The 20,443-nt window shown below is 38.7% G+C and overlaps 1 protein-coding gene, 1 long non-coding RNA gene and 1 other non-coding gene across 4 annotated transcripts in view; 2 read left to right on the forward strand and 1 right to left on the reverse strand.

The window, feature by feature from the left end:
• LOC122549857 overlaps positions 1-11,159 on the forward strand; it is a 14,478-nt gene extending 3,319 nt beyond the window's left edge. The window contains exons 3-6 of one of the 2 annotated variants that reach the window (XR_006311682.1): positions 3,706-3,790; positions 9,887-9,980; positions 10,303-10,360; positions 10,929-11,159. This is a non-coding gene — a long non-coding RNA (uncharacterized LOC122549857). The remainder of the gene's footprint in view (positions 1-3,705; positions 3,791-9,886; positions 9,981-10,302; positions 10,361-10,928) is intronic. The other variant, XR_006311681.1, reaches the window with a different exon arrangement.
• Positions 1-20,443, reverse strand: part of sema5a (sema domain, seven thrombospondin repeats (type 1 and type 1-like), transmembrane domain (TM) and short cytoplasmic domain, (semaphorin) 5A) — a 293,417-nt gene that overhangs the window by 210,817 nt on the left and 62,157 nt on the right. The gene's annotated exons all lie outside the window — the stretch shown is intronic.
• LOC122550399 lies at positions 10,775-10,843 on the forward strand. The gene has a single exon (XR_006311846.1). It is a non-coding gene; the product is annotated as a small nucleolar RNA SNORD123 (small nucleolar RNA).

Consider the following 20,443-nt stretch of genomic DNA (forward strand, 5'->3'; position numbering starts at 1 on the left):
GATTTGGTTTATGCGGAGGTTTGTAGGGTGGAAGGTGAGCACCAGAGGCGTTCTGTCCTTGTTATGGTTGGAGGGGTGGGTTGGATTACAGTGTGGATTACTTACAGTGTGGAAACAGGCCCTTCGGCCCAACAAGTCCACACTGACCCGCCGAAGCGCAACCCACCCATACCCCTACCCCTACCCCTACATTTACCCCTTTAACCTAACACTATGGGCAATTTAGCGTGGCCAATTCACCTGACCCTGCACATCTTTGGACTGTGGGAGGAAACCGGAGCACCCGGAGGAAACCCACGCAGACACGGGGAGAACGTGCAAACTCCACACAGTCAGTCGCCTGAGTCGGGAATTGAACCCGGGTCTCTGGCGCTGTGAGGCAGCAGTGCTAACCACTGTGCCACCGTGCCGCCCTCAGAACCCGGGTTCTGAGGGCGGAGGTGCGGGATGTGGACGAGATGCGTTGGAGGGCATCTATAACCACGTGGAAAGGGAAATTGTGGTCTCTAAAGAAGGAGGCCAGCTGGTGTGTTCTATGGTGGAACTGGTCCTCCTGGGAGCAGATACGGCGGAGGAATTGGGAATACGGGATGGCATTTTTGCAAGAGATAGGGTGGGAAGAGGTGTAATCCAGGTAGCTGTGGGAGTCGGTGGGTTTGTAAAAAATGTCAGTGTCAAGTCGGTCATCACTCATGGACCTCTCCATCTCCATTATTCCCAATTCCTCCGCCTCCGCCGTATCTGCTCCCAGGAGGGTTCATGTGTTGCCTTTCTGTTCAGCATGGACTGAAAGCCAGAGAGCGTGTCATCAATCTAGGGATTGGACTTTTAGGTGTCCGATATTGTCCTATCTCAATGTCACACCTAAAGCATATACCAGCAGCCTACATAGCAAATACATTGTATATGCATCAATCAAATGGTCGTGTCTCCAAGTCAAAGTGGAGTAGTCCTCAGTCAAGTCTGGGAGGGCTGCTGTCAGTCAGAGGAGGTGGGTTTCCTGTATGGTCAGTCAAGGGTTTCATCCAATATTAATCCAAGGGTACAAGCACGGTTCGTCAGCACTCAGGGAGGTGCAGTACCAAAGATAAAGTGAGCATGAAGTGGCAGAGAAAGATGGTGGCATTTATCCTGGCATGGCGGAGATGGAAATTGATCTTTCTATGACATTGCTGCATATTCCTTCGGATAGTTGAAACCTCTGTGACCGTGGCATGTGGACTGACAAGGAATGGTGGCATAGCCTCCTCTGCTGATCCTGAGGGGAGAGGAATGTCCTTCGCTGCATTACCCCATCCACAGGATCTCAAGGTCCCTGTCTGCAAAATGTCACACCAATTTGCACTTATTTACCATGTCCAAAGCAAATGTCATGTAGTATGCTGGGAAGCTGTAGATGGCCAGTGATTGAGCAAGTGCAAAATAGCCTTTTAAATAGCACTGGGGCCAGGGATCTTGGAATTTCCTAGTAGTAGCAAGTGGCCTACAGCAAATGGGAGATTTGGGCTAGTAGGGTGCCATGGGGGCATGGTGAGTACTTTGTGTGGGAGTTTAGGGTGATAAATGAGAAAACTCAACAGTCCTCATCGAGCAAAATCCTCCATGAACTGACTGTTAGCCAATTTCAAATAACATTCAGTCCACTGTATATGACCACACTGCACATCAACAATTACAGTTTATTTGTCAACATCTTTTCAAGCCACACCCAATTTTCCAGAATTCCATCAGTTATCTGCGCACAGTAATTAGTTCCCAGTCAGACAATCAGTTATTGCTAATTGAATGTTGGGAGCCAGTGGTGGGCACTCTCAGTTAAGTTTTGCCTAGTTTTACATTATTTTCAGTTCTCAAAACTGTAAATTAATTTTGAGAGGTTAAACTACATTTCAGTTGGAGATTACTTAGTCACAACTTGCCAGAAAACTCCCCACTCTCATCAGATTCTCAATTCTCATCCTTTATGATACACACTGTTTATGACCACTCTTGCTACAATGGTACAAATGATATTACATATCATTAATAATATTCCTTATAATCCATTCAACAATTTACAGTTCTTTGGATATATACATAAATTTACAATGTTATCATTATATTAACTTCACCATTTTCTCAAAGTATAATGTTCTGTTGAAGATGTTATTCTTGCATTGCTTTTTCACCAAAACAGAATCTGAAGTCAACAATTATGTAGCACAGTTGAACTCACATTTTGTTAATACACCTGGAACTGTAAAAATATTGATTGGAGAAAACTACACTCGATATAATAGCAAAGGCAACTTAAATATATGTCACATCTTTAAAATTGTAAAATGGGTGTGTAGTGATTGTAACAAAGGTCAGCCAGGTGGACCTCATAGAATACGGGTTCCCTGATTGCGGCTGTTAACTTGATCCAATCAGGGAGCCCTGGCTGACAGCTATAAACAGGGTTTCCAAGGTTCTGCTCACTCTGAGGGCTGGCTCTGAGGAAGTCGGACAAGTACTATGCACACGTAAGGAAAGGGTGATGGAATACCGTCCTCTGTGGAATTATTTCAGGGTGCTTTATTGGAGCATGGTATATGTAAATTTGACACCAGGCCATGTAAGAAAATAAGCAGAAAGGATCCAAAAACTTGGTCTAACAAGGAAAATTAAGGAATTAGAGGGGGGACATATAGAGAGATTTGGGAAGGTAATTCCAGATCTTTAGCTAAAGGCACAGTCATTAATGATGGGCTGAAGAAAATAGGTGTTGCGCAAAAGTTTTGATATGAAGAAACACAGAGTTCTTGAAAGGTTGTAGTACTGGAGGAAGTTACAAAAATATGGAGCGTGAAACAATGAAGGGATTTGAAATTGTGGATGAAAATTTTAAATTGGAGACATCACTGAACCAGGAAATGAACCAAATAAGGGTGATTGAATGGAGCCAGATATGAGTCAGAATATTGTACATAGGTAGCATTTAAAATGTTTATTTCCCATGTTAGTATAAAGTTAATTTGAAAATTTTAGTGGCAGCCACATCAAACAAAAGTGTTAAAGTTGATTTGATTTTATTTCTCTGAAAATGATCTCAGGGATCTGAAATTACAACTATTCATCTATGAGCTTTAATGAAACATCCCTATAGCATCCGAGAAACATTATACAACCATGTATCTAAAGTAAAAGTGCCATCAGTTTTCTGATTTACAGCTGCTTCTCTCCAAGCTTCAATTAGAATACTTGGCAATTTGGCAATGAATTAAATCATTCTTAATTCATACGGTTTTATATGTGGATTTTATAGCATCCATTGAAAACCATGAGCACAATGGGATATGACCTCACAAACAAAAGAACAACGATTGCCCAACATTCAATGTTCTTAGAAGTATAATTTAATTTATTCATTCTGATAATACAAAGTATTGAATAAAACTTTTTCTTAGATATAATCTCATAATTTACAATTCTTTGGTATTATAAATCGACAAATAATGAACTATTTCAATAGCAATTACATTAAGGAGAACCATGTTAAATATAAAGGAGCAAATTTTGTTTCCTTGTGAAAATTATGATTCAGGGAATCTAAAATGATTTGAAGTTAAGATGCAATCCATGATCTAATTCACATTCATTTTCTTTCAAAACATCCATTATTAATCAGTGAGGAAGTGTGTTAATATTAATTGCTATTCTTTCCATTTGTTTTTATATCTGGAGTTTGCAGCATGCCTAGAAACCTTAAATAAGATCCTCAAGGTGAAGGTCAAGGTTGATTTGTGATTCTGAACACTGGCTTGAGAAGGTATGGTTTAGTTTAATATTCAAATCATTATTTAGCACAGGTAGACACAATTTATTTATATGTGTTTGATGTTCATTGTGGGAAAACTGTCAACATTTGTCACTCAGCCCAGAACGTTTGGATAAATGCGAACTGACTATTGAGTCAGCATGGCTTTGTCAAGTATAAGTCATGTCTGGTTAATCCAGTTTAATTCTTTGAGGATGTCACTAATAAGATAAGCAAAGTATCTACAAACATTATCCATTTGTACTTAGAGAAAACACTAAATATGATTTCACAAAACAAAATTAACAAAAAATGAGTGGACAGAGTTAGAGGTACATGTTGTCTTGGTTTATAACTTAGCTATAAGACAGGATGAGAGTGAGATAAAGGGAGGTATTCTGATTGGCAAGATGTGGCAAATTGTCTTCCCGTTGATTTTGTTCCGGAGCCTCAACGTGCCACAATATTTAGAAATGATTTGGATGAATGAATGCAAAGTTAAAAATCTAAATTTACAGAAAAATGGGAGAAGGCAGTTTTAAAAGGGACATTGGCAGATTGACTTATGGCAAAAGCAAATGGAGTATAATGTGGAAATGTATAAATCACCCATATTAAACCGAGAAGGAAAAATCAAAATATTTTCAAGACAGGCAGAAGATGTGGAGGAGTGAAAAGATTTTGGAGTTCAAATGCACAACTCCTTAAAATTTATAAGGTATAAAAAGAAATGAAAAAAAACTAATGGGATATTGGCCTAATTGCAAATGCCTCACTTGCAAAAAATAAGATGAAGTTATGCTTTAGTTGCATTGAAACATTGACCCCATCCAAAGTACTAAAGTACTACATTCAGTTTTCAGTTCAACTCAGAAAAAATATATTGGTCTTTGAAGAATTGGAACACAGTGCAGGTTCATCAGATGCTGTTGCATTGTTTTGAAACTTTGAGAGGGAAAAAACGTCAAAACAATGACATTTTAAAGGGAAGAAAGACAGACAAAGAAAGAAAGAAAGGGAAAGAGAGAAAGAAACCTGACACAGCAGTGAATCTGCACAGTTACTGCCTTTGCTGTTTGAGTTCATGTATCCCTGGACACCGGAGAGCATCTAGGAAAAACTAACAAACAGCGAAATTCACAGCTGACCTTGGAGGAACCAGCACAGGAACAGATATGTGCATAGTTTTTAATGTGTAACCTTGCTGAAAGTCTGCAGTACTGAATAGAGTGGGTTCTTGCTTGATTATATGTTGTATTGAAATCTGTCTCTTGATTAAATTTTAAAAAACATAAACCATAACTACTGAGTTAGCCTGGAACACTGTTTGTTAGGGCAAAAAGACGGTGCTATTTTCTGGGTCTGTAGATTGTGAAGGAGTAAATATGGCCTTTAGTAGAGTAATATGCTCTTCCTGTTAGATGTGGGAGTTTACTGTTACTGATGATTGTGTCTGCAGTAAAAGTGTTTGGTTGCGAATCTTATCAGATCACATGGATCAATTGGAGGGACAGTTAGAGGCAATGAGGAATTTACAAGAGCTGGGGGTGTGATAGATGGCAGTTATAGGAAGTGAGAAAATTCACAGATAGAGTCAGCTAGATGGGTTAACTCCAAGAAAGATAGGAGGGGTAGGCAGATAGTGCAGGAATTTTCTGTGGCTATCCCCATTTCAAACAAGTATACTGTTTTGGAAAATGTAGGGGGTGATGGACTCTCAGGGTAACATAGCATGAACAGCCAAGTTTCTAGTATCGAGACAGGCTCTAATACAATGAGGGGTATTTTGGGTTCCAAGCGATCGATTGTGATTGGGGACTCTCTAGTCAGATGCTTAGACAGACATTTCTGCAGCCAGCAGTGAAAAATCAGAACAGTGTGTTGCCTCCCTAGTGCCATGATCAAGGATGTCTCAGAAATGGTGCAGAATGTTCTCAAAGGGGAGAGGGACCAGCAGGAGGTCATTGTACACATTAGAACCAATGATATAGGAAGGGAAAAGGTTGAGATTCTGAAGGGAGAGTATAGAAAGTTAGGCAGGAATTTAAAAAGGAGGTCCTCAAGGGGAGTAATATCTGAATTATTCCCAGTCCTATGACCTAGTGAGGGTAGGAATAGGAGGATAGAGCAGATGAATGCATAGCTGAGGAGTTGGTGCATGGGAGAAGGGTTCACATTTTTGGATCATTGGGATCTCTTCTGAGGTAGAAGTGACCTGTACAAGAAGGATGTATTGCACCTAAATTGGAAGGAGACTAATATCCTGGCAGAGAGATTTGCTAGAGCTGCTTGGGAAGATTTAAACTAGTAAGGTTGGGGACGGACCCAGGGAGGTAGTGAGGAAAAGAGATAGTTGGTACAGTTGGAAAAGGGAGTGATTCAAACAGTCAGGGCAGGACAGAACAAAGTAGGACTGATCAATTAGGATTAGATTACTTAGAGTGTGGAAACAGGCCCTTCGGCCCACCAAGTCCACACTGACCCTCCGAAGAGCAACCCACGCAGACACCTAACACTACGGGCAATTTAGCATGGCCAATTCACCTAACCTGCACATTTTTGGACTGTGGGAGGAAACCAGAGTAAACCCATGCAGAATGTGCGAACTCCAAACAGTCGCCTAAGGCGGGAATTGAACCCGGGTGTCTAGTGCTGTGAGGCAGCAGTGCTGACCACTGCGCCACCTTGCTGCCCATAAACTGCATTTATTTCAATGCAAGAGACTTAACAGGGAAGACAGATGAACTCAGGGCATGGTTAGGAACATGGGAATGGAACATCATAGCATTACACAAATGTGGCTCAGGGATGGACAGGACTGGCAGCTTAATGTTCCAGGATACAAATGCTATAAGAAAGATAGAAAGGGAGGCAAGAGAGGAGGGGGAGTTTTTGATAAGGAATAGTATTACTGCTGTATTACTTAGGGAAGATATTCCTGGGAATACATTCAGGAAAGTTATTTGGGTGGAACTGAGAAATTACAAAGGGATGATCACCTTATTGAGATTGTATTATAGACCCCCTAATAGTCAGCAGGAAACTGAGAAACAAACTTGTAAGGAGATCTCAGTTATCTGTAAGAATAATAGGGTCATTATGGTAGGGGATTTTAACTTTCCAAACATACACTGGGACTGCCATAGAGTTAAGGATTTAGATGGAGAGGAATTTGTTAAGTGTGTACAAGAAAATGTTCTACTTCAATAAGTGTATGTAGATACCGGGAGAAGGTGCAAAACTTGACGTATTCTTGGGAAATAAGGCAGGACAGGTGAGGTGTCAGTGGGGGAGCACTTTGGGGCCAGCGATCATAATTCTATTAGTTTTAAAATAGCGATGGAAAAGGATAGACCAGATCTAAAAGTTGAAGTTCTAAATTGGAGAAAGGCTAATTTTGAAGGTATTAGGCAGGAACTTTCAAAAGCTGATTGGGAGCAGATGTTCACAGGTAAAGCGACGACTGGAAAATGGGAAGCCTTCAGAAATGAGATAATGAGAGTCCAGAGACAGGATATTCCTGTTAGGGTGAGAGGAAAGGTTGGTAGGTGTAGGGAATGCTGCTTGATGAGAGAAATTGAGGTTTTGGTTAAGAAAAAGGATGCCTATGACAATTATAGACAGGAGAAATAGAGTATAGAAGAGTTAGAAGAGTATAAAAGCAGTAGGAGTATACTTAAGAGGGAAATCAGGAGTGCAGAAATGGGACATGAGATAGCTTTGACAAATAGGATTAAGGAGAATCCAAAGGGTTTTTATAAATATATTAGGGACAAAAGGGTAACTAAGGAGAGATTAGGACCCCTCAAAGATCACCAAGGCAGCCAATGTGTGGAGCTCTCGGAGATAGGGAAATAGATGGTGACATCTTGAAAAATGCCCATATTACAGAGGATGAGATGCTGGATATCTTGAAATGCATAAAAGTAGATAAATCCCCAGACCTGATCAGGTGTACCCTAGCACTCTGTGGGAAGCTAGGGAAGTGATTGCTGGGCCTCTTGCTGCGATATTTGCATCATCAGTGGTCACAGGTAAGGTGCCGGAAGGCTGGAGGGTGGCTAATATGGTGGCACTTTTTAAGATAGGTGATAAGAAAAAGCCAGGGAACTATAGACCAATCACCCTGGCAGGCAAGTTGTTGGACGGAATCCTGAGGGACAGGATCTACATGTATTTGAAAAGGCAAGGACTGATTAGGGTTAGTCAGCATGGCTTTGTGTGTGGGAGATCATGTCTCATGAACTTGTTTGAGTTCTTTGAAGAAGTAACAAAGAGGATTGATGGCGGCAGAGTAGTAGAGGTGATCTATATGGACTTCAGTAAGGGATTCAATAAGGTTCCTCATGGGAGACTGGTTAGCAAGGTTAGATCTCATGGAATACTAGCCATTTGGATACAGAACTGGCTGGAAGGTGGAAGACAGAGGGTGGTGGTGGAGGGTTACTTTTCAGACAGGAAGCCTGTGACCGGTGGTATGTCACAAGGATCGGTGCTGGGTCCACTTCTTTACGTCATTTATATAAATGATTTGGATGTGAACATAGGAGATATAAATAGTAAGTTTGCAGATGACACCAAAATTGGAGATGTAGTAGACAGCGAAGAAGGTTACCTCAGATTACAACGAGATCTTGATCAGATGGGCCAATGGGCTGAGGAGTGGCAGATGCAGTTTAATTTAGATAAGTGTGAGGTGCTGCATTTTGGAAAAGCAAATCAGAGCAGGACGTATAAACTTAATGGTAAGGTCCAAGGGAATGTTACTAAACAAAGAGACCTTGGAGTGCAGGATCATAGCTCCTTGAAAGTAGAGTTGCAGGTAAATAGGATAGTGAAGAAGGGATTTGGTATGCTTTCCTTTTTTGGTCAGAGCATTGAGTATAGGTATTGGGAGGTCATGTTGCAGTTATACAGGACATTGGTTAGGCCACTTTGGAATATTGTGTGCAATTCTGGTCTCCTTCCTATGGGAAGGATGTTGTGAAACTTGAAAGGGTTCAGAAAAGATTTACAAGGATGTTGCCAGAGTTGAAGAATTTGAGCTATAGGGAGAGGCTGAATAGGCTGAGGCTGTTTTCCCTTGAGTGTCAGATACTTAGGAGACTAAGGAGTGATCTTATAGAGGTTTGTAAAATCATGAGGGGCATGGATAGGATAAATAGACACTGTCTTTTCCCTGGGGTGGGGCAGTGCAGAACTAGAGGGTATAGATTAGATTCCCTACAGTGTGGAAACAGGCCCTTCAGCCCAACAAGTCCACATCAACCCTCTGAAGAGTAACCAACCCAGACCCATTTCCCTCTGACTAATGCACCTAACACTATGGGCAAAGTAGAATGGCCAGTTCACCTGACCTGCACATCTTTAGACTGGGGAAGGAAAGCCTCTCAGACACAGGGAGAATGTGCAAACTCCACACAGACAGTCGCCCAAAGCTGGAATCAAACCTGGGTCCCTGGCTCTGTGAGGCAGCAGTGCTAACCACTGAGCCACCATGCCACCCCATAGGTTCAGGGTAAGAGGGGAAAGATATAAAAGGGACCTAAGGGGCAACATTTTCACGCTGAGGGTGGTGTGTGTATGGATTGAGTTGCCATAGGAAAAGGTGAAGGCCGGTACAATTACAGCATTTAAAAGATATCTGGATGGGTATATGAATAGGAAGGGTTTAGAGGGATATGGGCTAAGTGCTGGCAAATAGGACTAGATTAGGTTGGGATATCTGGTCGGCATGGACGAGTTGGACCAAAGGGTCTGTTTCCATGCTGTATATCTCTATGACTCTGACTCTAATTATGTAGGGATTTAAAGAGTTAAGTTAGGAGGACAGTTTGCACAAACTTGGCTTGTATTCCTTTGAGTAAAAAGGACTGCGATATAATTGCATCAAGATCTTTAAGTTTTTAAATTGATTCGGTAAGGCTTATTTCAAGAAACTATTCCCTCCAACAAGAGAATCAAAACTACACTGACATCATCTTAAATTTGGAATAACACTTTCACACAATGGTTAGTGAAATCTGGAATTCTTTCCCTTAAAACATTGTGGATTCAAGAACAGTTTATTTTCAAGGCTGATGTCTATACATTTCTTTTTTTAATCAGGTAATTAAATCAAGGATATGGAGCTAAAGCAGGTGTGATTTAATGAATGATGAAGCAGACTCAAAGATGCCTTTTCCTCTTCCCCTGTCTCAAAGTGAGAAACTTCTTTATTTTTAACAAAATAGTAATTATTAACTGTAATTAAAAATAGTATTTTCCTGGTTAGCGTAACCTTCAGTTGAAACATTGCAATAAAAGGTCGCATTAAAGAGGAGACTGTTCAAGTTGATGGAGCAGGTTTTTTTCAGGGATCTGATATTGCCCGAAGTAACGTTGCTCTCAATTGCCTGATACACATTGTGTTTCTCTCTAAATTTTCATGTATCAGTTTGGAAATTTGTTTGTATTATTATTTCTTATTCCATCTGTTTTTATGTCTGGATTTTGCAACATTCCTGGAAATCTCTAACATATAGGACATCATTCTATAAGCAGTGAGGGAAACGGATTTCCCAACACTTACGCTTTTAAAAGGTATGCTTTCTATTAATGCAAACAATCTGAAGAACAGCACTTACTAATGATACAATGCATCATTCATAAAATATTGTCATGGACAGATCCCATCATTTACAAGTCTTCAGATTTATAAATAACAGATAACTTTACTATCATTGAACAGAGTATATATAACAGCACTATCAAACAATAATCTTTCAATTGTCTATGTTGTCTCCTCTTTGAATGCTCATAAGTGTAGTGCATTGAATTCAAATCATTATTGCTGGAAGACAGAAAAAAAATTAAAGTTGTAGTTATTCTTACCATATGTCAGAATCTATTTAAATTACTGTTTTGCTTGTTAATATGAAATTATGTTGAAACATTTTACCAACACTGTAAGAAAAGAGGGCCACATTAATTATGTTGGAGCATGTTGTATTTCTCTGTGAAAATGATGAAATAGGGGATCTGAAATCACCTGAAGTTAAGATGCCATCCATTTCCTGATTCACATTCTTCTTTTGTCTATACGTCTACTGGTATATTTATCAGATTTCTAATTATTTATCATGTTTATTTTGTATCTGCATTTTACAAGGTTCTTGGAAACCCAGAAGATGATAACATCCTTCAGACAATAAGGAATTAAATTTAGGAGTGACTGGGGACACTGACCAATGTAGAAGAAATTTTACTACATTAAATAAACATGCCCGGGAAATAATCAAGTTTTCTTGTTTGCCTTTCCATCAAGGACTGAATGTTTCTTGGGAAATGTCATTAATATTTTATCCATTATAAAATGCTTGCTAATCTGCCATTCTCAACTCTAGGATGTGGGTACAATTACAATGTTTAAAATACATTTAGATAAGTACATGAATAGGAAAGATTTGGAGGGATATGGGCCAGGAGCAGGCAGGTAGGACTAGTTTAGTTTGGGATTATGTTGAGCATGGATTGATTGGGCTGAAGGGTCTGTTTCCATGCTGTATGACTCTAAATAAGTTACTCGTTTGATGATAGTATTATGTATTAAGTCCAGTTCTTTACAACCTCAGTTGAATACAAAATTGTTGTCTTCATCTGCAAACTTCTCATTGTTCCATTACTTTTAAATGTACAACTCATTAAGTCCAATGTGTCAATGTTTATCAATTGTTTTTTTCAATATTAGCTATCTTTTGATACCTCTTTCTAATCTCCACAACTATTCATTGAACTTTCAGCCATTTTACTCCATACTCCACAACTATTTTCCTGAACACTAATGCTTTGCTAATATTTGTGTCTTCTAGCTGTTAACTCCCCTGCCAGTGAAAACAATTGGTCCTTATTTAACCTATTAAAAACCTGGATTGTCTTGGAATGTAAGAACCTGTATTTAATACCCCCAAAACCTTCTATGCTGTAGGAGAACATTCCAACTTCTGTAGTCTTTTCACTAAACAGAAGACTCTTATCCTGATACAATTCCAGTAAATCTTGGCGCCTTTTCCAAGGCCTTGGCATCTTTCTGAAAGAATGGTGTCCAGAATTGGACGCAATGTGACCCATTTTAACTTGTGCAAGTCGGTGGGCTTTGAATAAATTAAAATGAGGTCCAATGTATCCACTTATGCCTAACACATGAATTATACAGCTTTAGCATCATTTTTTTGCTTTCACAATCTACCAACATTTATAAAACCCAGAATCTCATAGTCATTTAATAGGTTTATCAATTTGTCAGGCCACTTTTGAAGATTTCCACACCAGAGTGTTTTTGGTTCTTCTATAAATGACTGAGATTGCCAAGAGGTTAAAAAGTGCTCTATTGCCATGTTCATGCAAATTAAAAGTTATTAGGCTCAAATATTCTCTGGAAATAAACAAACTGCCTTGGTTCCAGGAGTACACTGTGATAATTCTAATGTTTTTGCACAGTTATAATTATAGATATTGTTTTCATTAGATCTCCAATGTGTTATATAAGTATATTGCAATAATATTGAAACAGTACATCCCAAACCGGAATCAAATTGAAGACAATTTAATTATTTCACATTAATATTTCTCACAAATCTTTGCATTTAACATATTTTTAACAATGTGAAAATTTATTTTCCTGCATTTCATATTCATTATGTATCATAGCTTGAAACTTTACTAATTTCTAAACTGTGTGCTAAAATAAAATGAAAAGTGAATAATTCGATTTGCTGTCCATTAGAAGGGTAGTTATCAGCATTAGCTGCCTCAGATCTTCTATTTTCTATTAATTCTTTAACTACATAATCAGAGGACAATTTACAATCTCTGGGATATGAAGTAAAATACAGAGTGTACTGTTTACACGAGTCTCCAAAACCGAATGATAAAGTTATGTTTTGTTATTATTTAGTTTTGTGATTGAACCCAAAAGACAGAGTATTTTTATTGACCTACTTTACTGCAATTCAAAACTGACATAGAGTCATAGAGATGTACAGCATGGAGACAGACCCTTCGGTCCAACCCATCCATGCCGTGTTTCATGATTGCTGAGAACAATGTAATTCCATCACACAAAAAATCTTGTTTTTTAAGAAAACAGTTTAATAGGGCTGAAGCAAGTTCACAGACTCATCAATAAAATTGTTTCTGATTTCTGCAGTAGTGTTTGGCAATGTAATTAAAATAACACTAATGTTGGAAGACCGATACAATGATGGGAAAACTAAGTTTAATCTCTTTCAGTGTGATGGGGAGAGATCAAGAATATGAGAAAAATTTGGTAATAAAGTGGGAAAAATATAGTGAGAAAAATATGAGAAGAATTTGGTAATAAACTTATAGTGTAAGATACAGGAAACGACATTTAAATTGTGATTGTCTCAGATACTTCAAAAGGTCTGACAGAAGAAACAAATCCTCAGCTCAGAACTAAATCTTTTAGTTTTCTCTTAATGCTCTTTTGTTTCTCAATGTAATGCTTTCAGCAAAGATGATACTGGACACTTCATCTATCTCAACCTAATTTTCTAATGAAATGTTTGTATGTAACATTCTCCACAAGAATTTGAGAAGTTCAACTTTTCAAATATTTACCAAATTCTTCCTTTACTGGCCTAATGCCAAAATGCTCCAAGAGAGAGATCCTGTCAATATAAAGTATTCTCTCAAAGCCTTCACATTTATGGCCTTGTATTTCAAACTGAAAAAAAGTATATTTCAAACTGTATAAATAGACATGGTAATAATACCAAAATGCATTGAAAATTTCCATACCACAGTAAGTTTTGAGTAATAATTTTAAAAAATTGTTTATGAAGCGCTGTATTCCTTTACAATGGTACCCCTTCATCATTGACTCCGATATTGACAAATCTTCTAAACTGAAACCCATTTAATTGTATCTTTTAACATGAGACCTGCTTTTCTAATCAACCTATTTAAGGTTGTTATTATATACCTTTGGAGCAGGTAGGTCTTGAACCCAGGCCTCCTAGCCTAGGAGTAGGAACACTACCAATCTGCCACAAGAGGGCCTGACTGTAGTATTTACAGAATCTTGTAAGAACTGCAGATGCTGGACATCAGTAACAAAAGCAGAAATTGCTGGAAAGGCTCAGCAGGTCTAGCAGCATCTGTGGAGATACATAAGAGTTGATGTTTTAGGTTCAGTGACCCTTCAGAACAGTTTTGAGATGTTCCAGTACTGAGGAAGGGTCACAGAACCCAAAACATTAACTCTGATTTCTTTCCACATATTCTATCAGACATACTAAGCCCTTTCCAGTAATTTCTGTTTTTGTGTAGAATTTATAGTTCAATAAAAGATTAATGTCAGGTTTATCTTTTAAATTCGGATTAGATTGAACTTAGGTCAGACTAAACTGTCAGCACATGATTCCCACACACAAAGCCATGTTAACTAACCCTAACCAGTTCTTGCCTTTCCAAATACATGTAAATCCTGTTCCTCCGGATTCCCTCCAAAACTTACCCACCACTGATATCAGGCTCATCAGTCTATAGTTCCCTGGCTCTTCTTTACCACCTTTCTTAAATAGTGGCATCATGTTAGCTAACCTCCAGTCTTCTGACACCTCACCTGTGACTATCGATGATACAAATATCTTAGCAAGGGGCCCAGCAATCACTTCCCTAGCTTCCCACAGAATTCTAGGGTACACCTGATCAGGTCCTGGGATTTATCCACCTTTATACGTTTAAGCCATCCAGAACCTCCTCTGTGATATGGACATTTTTCAAGGTGTCACTATCTATTTTCCCACATTCTATATCTTCCATGTCCTTCTCCACAGTAAACACTGATGCAAAATACTAATTTACTATCTCCTCCACCTCCTGCAGTTGCAAACATAGGCTGCTTTGCTAATCTTTGAGGGGTCCTATTCTCTTCTTGTTACCCTTTTGTCCTTAATGTATATATAGAATCCCTTTGGATTCTCCTCAACCCTACTACATACAGACATGGACTGCTTCAGTGTTTGAGGAATCACAATTGGAGCTGAACATTGTGCAATCATTGGAAACTGTCCCCATTTGTGACCTTAATTATAGAGGGAAGGCCATCATCAAAACATTTAAATCTGGTGAGACTTAAAACACAGCCCTAAGAACTGATCATTATTCTGGCACAGTAGTAATGTCCCTACTTCTCTGCCAGGACACCTGGGTTCAAGTCCCACCTGTCCAAGAGGTATGTAATGATATCACTGAATGCATTGATTGAAAAGTCAATCCCTACCATGAGGTATTAGTGCAATGATGCCCTAAAGCTATCCTGCCACTTTGCACAAATGAGTTTTGCATTGACAAGCCTCTACAGAAGATTTAAACAGCACATTAACCGTTCTGACAATGGCAGCAGTTTGAACTGAGTTATGTTAGATGATTGCTTTGCTGCAGTTGGAGCATCACCCAACATTGAAATCTAGAAGGTTGCTTTGTTATTGGATGTGAATAGTAAAGTTTCAAAATTGTTTGTGAACTTGCATTTGATCTTGATCCCTCAGAAGCAACATTTTCACTGGGCAAGGAACCCCAGAATGTCTACCCAAAGATCATTAATCTGGACCTGGAAGCTAGGAAAAGGAATGAATTAGTGTCAACTGTAGCTGAGTAATAATACTCTTGTCTCCAAGGCAGAAGGTTACAGACTTAAGACATGTTCCAGAGGCTTAAGAACACAACCCAGTAGTGAGGGAGTACTGCTTTCCCTTTTTCGGATTGCATATCAACCTGAGGTACTGCCTATTCTGTCAGGTGGATCTGAAAGATTTCATGGGACCATTTGGAGGATGATCAGGAATATTTATCTCTCAACCAACACCACTAGAACAGATGATGTGGCCATTCAATATTGTAATTGGTAGGACTTTGCTGTGCTCATATTGGCTGTCATGTTTACATTATTTCAGCGGTACTACAGATGCACAACTCATTTGTAACCAAAACCCCATTGGCTGTAAATGAAGTTAACACCATTCCCATTTATTAATTGTAATTGCTGACAATTGTGAAGTTGTGAAAAGTTCTACATAAATGTAAGTCTTTTTAAACTTCTTTTGAGTAATTTTGACATTAATAAAAAAACTGGTTTATTACTATAACAAGCTAACTATTTAAACATAAAATTCATCATTATCTTTAACAACACCAAGCGTTTGAAATGATTTACTTTCAAATCAACACAAGTTGTTTCTGAAGTGTATAACACTGACATTATTGCCCAAAGTATTAGACTTATTGATTATGCAATATAACAGTAAGATCACAAATTTGAATCATAAAAAGAGTTTACTAAAACAAAATTATTTTGAAGCTACATCCTTCAAGTTATCTACTTACATTTACAACAATAAAATAGAACTGTTATGCTACAATTTCAGTTATTTGTTTGCATTAATAAATTGCCAAAATGGTCATAGCCACAGTGTAGGTAAAACTACAATAATCTTCATGTGGATTGGAATAGTCAATTGATAAAGGAACCCTGAGAAGAATTCATAGATTGCATTTGGAACAGTTTCTTGGAACAATATGTTGTAGATCAGCCACAACATTACTACTTTAGGCTATTTGAGATTTGGAGATGCATTGTGAGGCAAGTTTAATAAATGATGTCAGAGTAAAAGATTCTCCAGGAAACAGTGACCGTAATATGATAAATTTTAGATGTCAGTTTGAGAGGGAAAAACAGGAGTCAGATACAACTGTTAAGCTGAAATAGTAAGGAGCTTGTTCAGTGTTGGATACAGCAGAGTGAGATAAAGGCTGAGTAGGTTACTGACAATATTGTTGGAAATTTGATCTAGTGTGGAAATTCTGGTCAAAGTGGGGCAGAGGTGCTTTAACTAGTGTTTACTGCACAAAGTAAACTCTCCAGAGCTAGAGGTGAGTAGGATAGGGTAAAAGATGTGGATCAAGAAGCTTGCCTGCAGTGAGACTATCAGCGGACTGTTGTCATGAACCACAACATGATGTATGCACCGGTAAAGAAATTGATCGGTGTGTAGGATTGATGAATGTTTCTAGTCTTTAAAGTAAAAGTAAAGTCTTTTATGTTTAATTCTCTAGTGTTTTGTTTTCTCATTTCTTTAAACTGCTCAAGAATTGGATTTCCCTTGTGGAGTTTTTTGTTTTTTAGTTTATAAAAATGAAATATCATTGCAGTAAAGTGTAAAGGGCAGAGAATCTCAAGTAACAAAGTCAAATACAATAGCGATGATAGAATGGGTGATGTGTTGCTGCTGAAATATGTACAAGTTGCTGGACACCAACATAATCCAAAACAAACACATCCATATTGAAGGGAAAACTTTGGAGTGGAGTTGCAAAGCCGGAATTTCAGTTACAGACATTCCACTACGTCAGCGAAGGGCAAAGTTACCTGGACATTTTGCTGCAGAAGGTGGTCACATCCCTCACACCAAGTTCAACAGGTAGGTGTGACATCAAGTGAGGCAAGTTTCAGGACCCAGGAGTAACAATTGAGGTGCCTTCGCCCCTTCAACTGTCCAACATTACAAGGTTCTTGTAAGCTGTGCAGACAAAAGTGTGCACTGCAGGGAGCATGAGTAAAGTGACAATGGCACCTTGGTACAGGGAACTATTAGAGAAGTGAGAGGAAATGGAAATGTAGCAATGCAAGGGAGGCACAAGGGATATAAATACTGTTCTCTGTAGCTGAGAGTGGGAGTCCTGACAATTGTCTGCCCAGTGCCAGGGTTAAAAATATTTAGGAGCTAAATTAGAAAGAATCACAAGTTAATAATCTCTGCACTACAACCTGAGCCACAGACAAACTGGCATAGGGTAAATAAAGTTAAGGAGTTAAATGTGTGGCTATAAAGTTGGGGTGGGTGTAACGGGTTTTAGTTTGTGTGCATGAGGCGTGTAGATGGGAGCTCTTCAAGAGGGATGGGCTTCAGTTGAATTAGTCTTCTGGTGAATCAAATAATTTGGGCTGTAAAAAACACTTTAAACTGGGAGGATGGTTTCAGAGAAGGCAAATGGATGTGGTAGTAATACATAACAACTATTTGGATAATGATACTCAGAGTGAGACAGGATGGGACAGAACACACAAACATAGAAAACCAGAGTAATTAGTCAAAAGAGAAAATAATGGCATAAAGGCAAATTTAAGGGCTCTTGAGTGCTTATAGTATTAGTCAGAGCAAAATAAATGAATTAATACCACAAATACAGATTAATAGAGATGAGCTTAAAGCCATTACAGAGACATGGATACATGGATATCAAAAATAGGAACTAAATATTCAGGGGTATTTGAATTTTCAAAAGGACAGGCAGAAAGGAAAGTATGATGGGTGGCATTGTTGGTATAGAAAGAAACAATCTTGAATCAGGAGACGTAGAGCCAATATGGATGGAGGTAAGAAAGAAAAAGAGGAAGGTGGCGCTGGTCTGTAGGTCCACTAACTGTTGTTAAATGATGGGACAGCACATAAATCTGGAGATTATGAAGGTGTATAAGAAGGCACATTATTCAGCATGGATGACTTTAATCTTCATGTAAATTGGAAAAGGAAAATTGACAGCATTAGTCAACATGAAAAATTCATGGAGTGTATTTGGGACAGTTTCCTAGAACGATACGTTGTGGATCCAACCAAGGATCAGTCTGTTTTGGATTTAGTGATATATAATGAGGCAGGGTTAAAACTGATGTCAGAGTAAACTATTGCCCTGGAAACAGTGACCATAACAGTAGAATTTAGCATTCAGTTTGAGAGGGAGAAACTTGGATCAGAAACAACTGTGTTATGCTTAAATAATGGTAATTATAAATTTACGAGGGGAGAGCTGGCTGGAATGGATGGGGAAAGGAGTTTAGCAGCAAAGACGGTTGAGGAACATCGACAAACATTCAAGAATATAGTCCATGATTCATAGTAAATATATAACCTGGGGAGGAATAAGAATTCTAGGAAAGGGATGAGCCAATCGTGGTTAACCAGGAAAGTTAAGGATAGAACCAAATTGAAAGAAATAACATAAAATGTGGCAAAGATTTCTGGTGAACCAGAGGATTGAGAAAGTTTTAAAACCCAACTAAACATGACCAGAAGCAAAAAAGGACAGGCAAGATAAACTATGAAAGTAAACTTGCAAGTAATATTAAGATAGACTACTAGAGCTTCCTAAATAGATCAAAAGGTCGAGAGAAGCCAAATTGCATTTTGGCCCCTTAGAGACTGAGGCTAGGGATATAACCAAAAGCAGAAATTGATGGAGACACTCAGCAGATCTGGTAGCATCTATGGAGAGAAAGCAGAGTTAATCTTTCAGGTCCAGTGATCCTTCTTGAGAAGTGATTGTAGATAGCAAAAGGTTGATATATCTGCTAGGCAAGAGGAACAGGAAGGAGTAAATGATAGGTGGAGATGGAGCCCAGAGAGAGAGAAAACAGTTGGGCAGACAAAAGAATGGTAAAGGTCAGCCCAGGATGGTTTGAGACCATTAGTAGCTGACAATGTGATGACAAGGCCTGATGTGTGGGGATTGGGGTAAGGACATGGGAGAAGGTGCTCAGGCCCAACAATTATTTAACTCAATATTGACTCCAGAAGGTTGCAAGATTCTCAAGTGAAAAAATGTCATGTGCTCAAGGGGTTAAAGATCAATAGGTCCCTGGACCTGATAGGATGCATCCTTAGATATTAAAGCAAGTAGATAGTGGATGCAATGGTTCGAATCTTCCAAGAATTCTCAGATTCTGGAAAATGCCAGAGGATTGGAAAACTGCCAATATAATATCATTCTTAAAAAAGGCAAGGAGATAAAAAAAAGAAGTAATAATCAGACAGTTAGCTTCACAACTGATTTGGGGAAAATGTTAAGAGTCTTTTATAAAGGATGTAATAGCAGAGCATTTAGAAATACATACTATGCTCAAGAATAGTCAGCATGGCTTCACACTGCAAGATGGTACCAGACAACTTTTTAAAATCCTTTGAGGAGGTAACAAGCAGGATAGATAAAGGGGAAGCAATGAATGTGATCTTTTTGGATTTTCAGAAGATGTTGGCTACTTAATATGATAAGAGCTCATTGTATCAGAGGCAGTATGTTTCAATCGATGGAGGATTGACTAACAATGAAAGAAGAGAGTTGAGATGGAGAGGTGCATTTTCAGGATTGCAACCTGTAACTGTTGGACTGCAACATGGATCAGTGCTGGGGTCACATTTATATCATTGACTTGGAGAAACAAGGTAAATGTACTATGTCAACATATAATCAACACAAAAATATTTGTAAGGGTGACTCAAGCAGTGTACAAAATGACATAGGCAGGCTAAGTGAGTGCATAAAAAAATTTGCAGGTATAATATGTGAGAAATGTGAAATAATGAACTTTGGCAGAAAAAGAGAAGATGAATATTATTTAAATAGATAAAGAATTTGCAGAAAGCTACAACACAGAGGGATTTAGGAGTCCCTGTGCATAAAGGACAAAAGGCTAGCATTCCCATACAGTATATAATAGGGAAGGCAAATGGGAAGGAGTGCAGAGAACACTGACCAAATTGATTCCAGGGATGGCAGGACTGACATATGAGGACAGTTGAGTCAGTTGGGATTGTATTCACAGGA

Source organism: Chiloscyllium plagiosum, chromosome 5 (genome assembly GCF_004010195.1).
Source record: "Chiloscyllium plagiosum isolate BGI_BamShark_2017 chromosome 5, ASM401019v2, whole genome shotgun sequence".
Lineage (NCBI taxonomy): Eukaryota > Metazoa > Chordata > Chondrichthyes > Orectolobiformes > Hemiscylliidae > Chiloscyllium > Chiloscyllium plagiosum.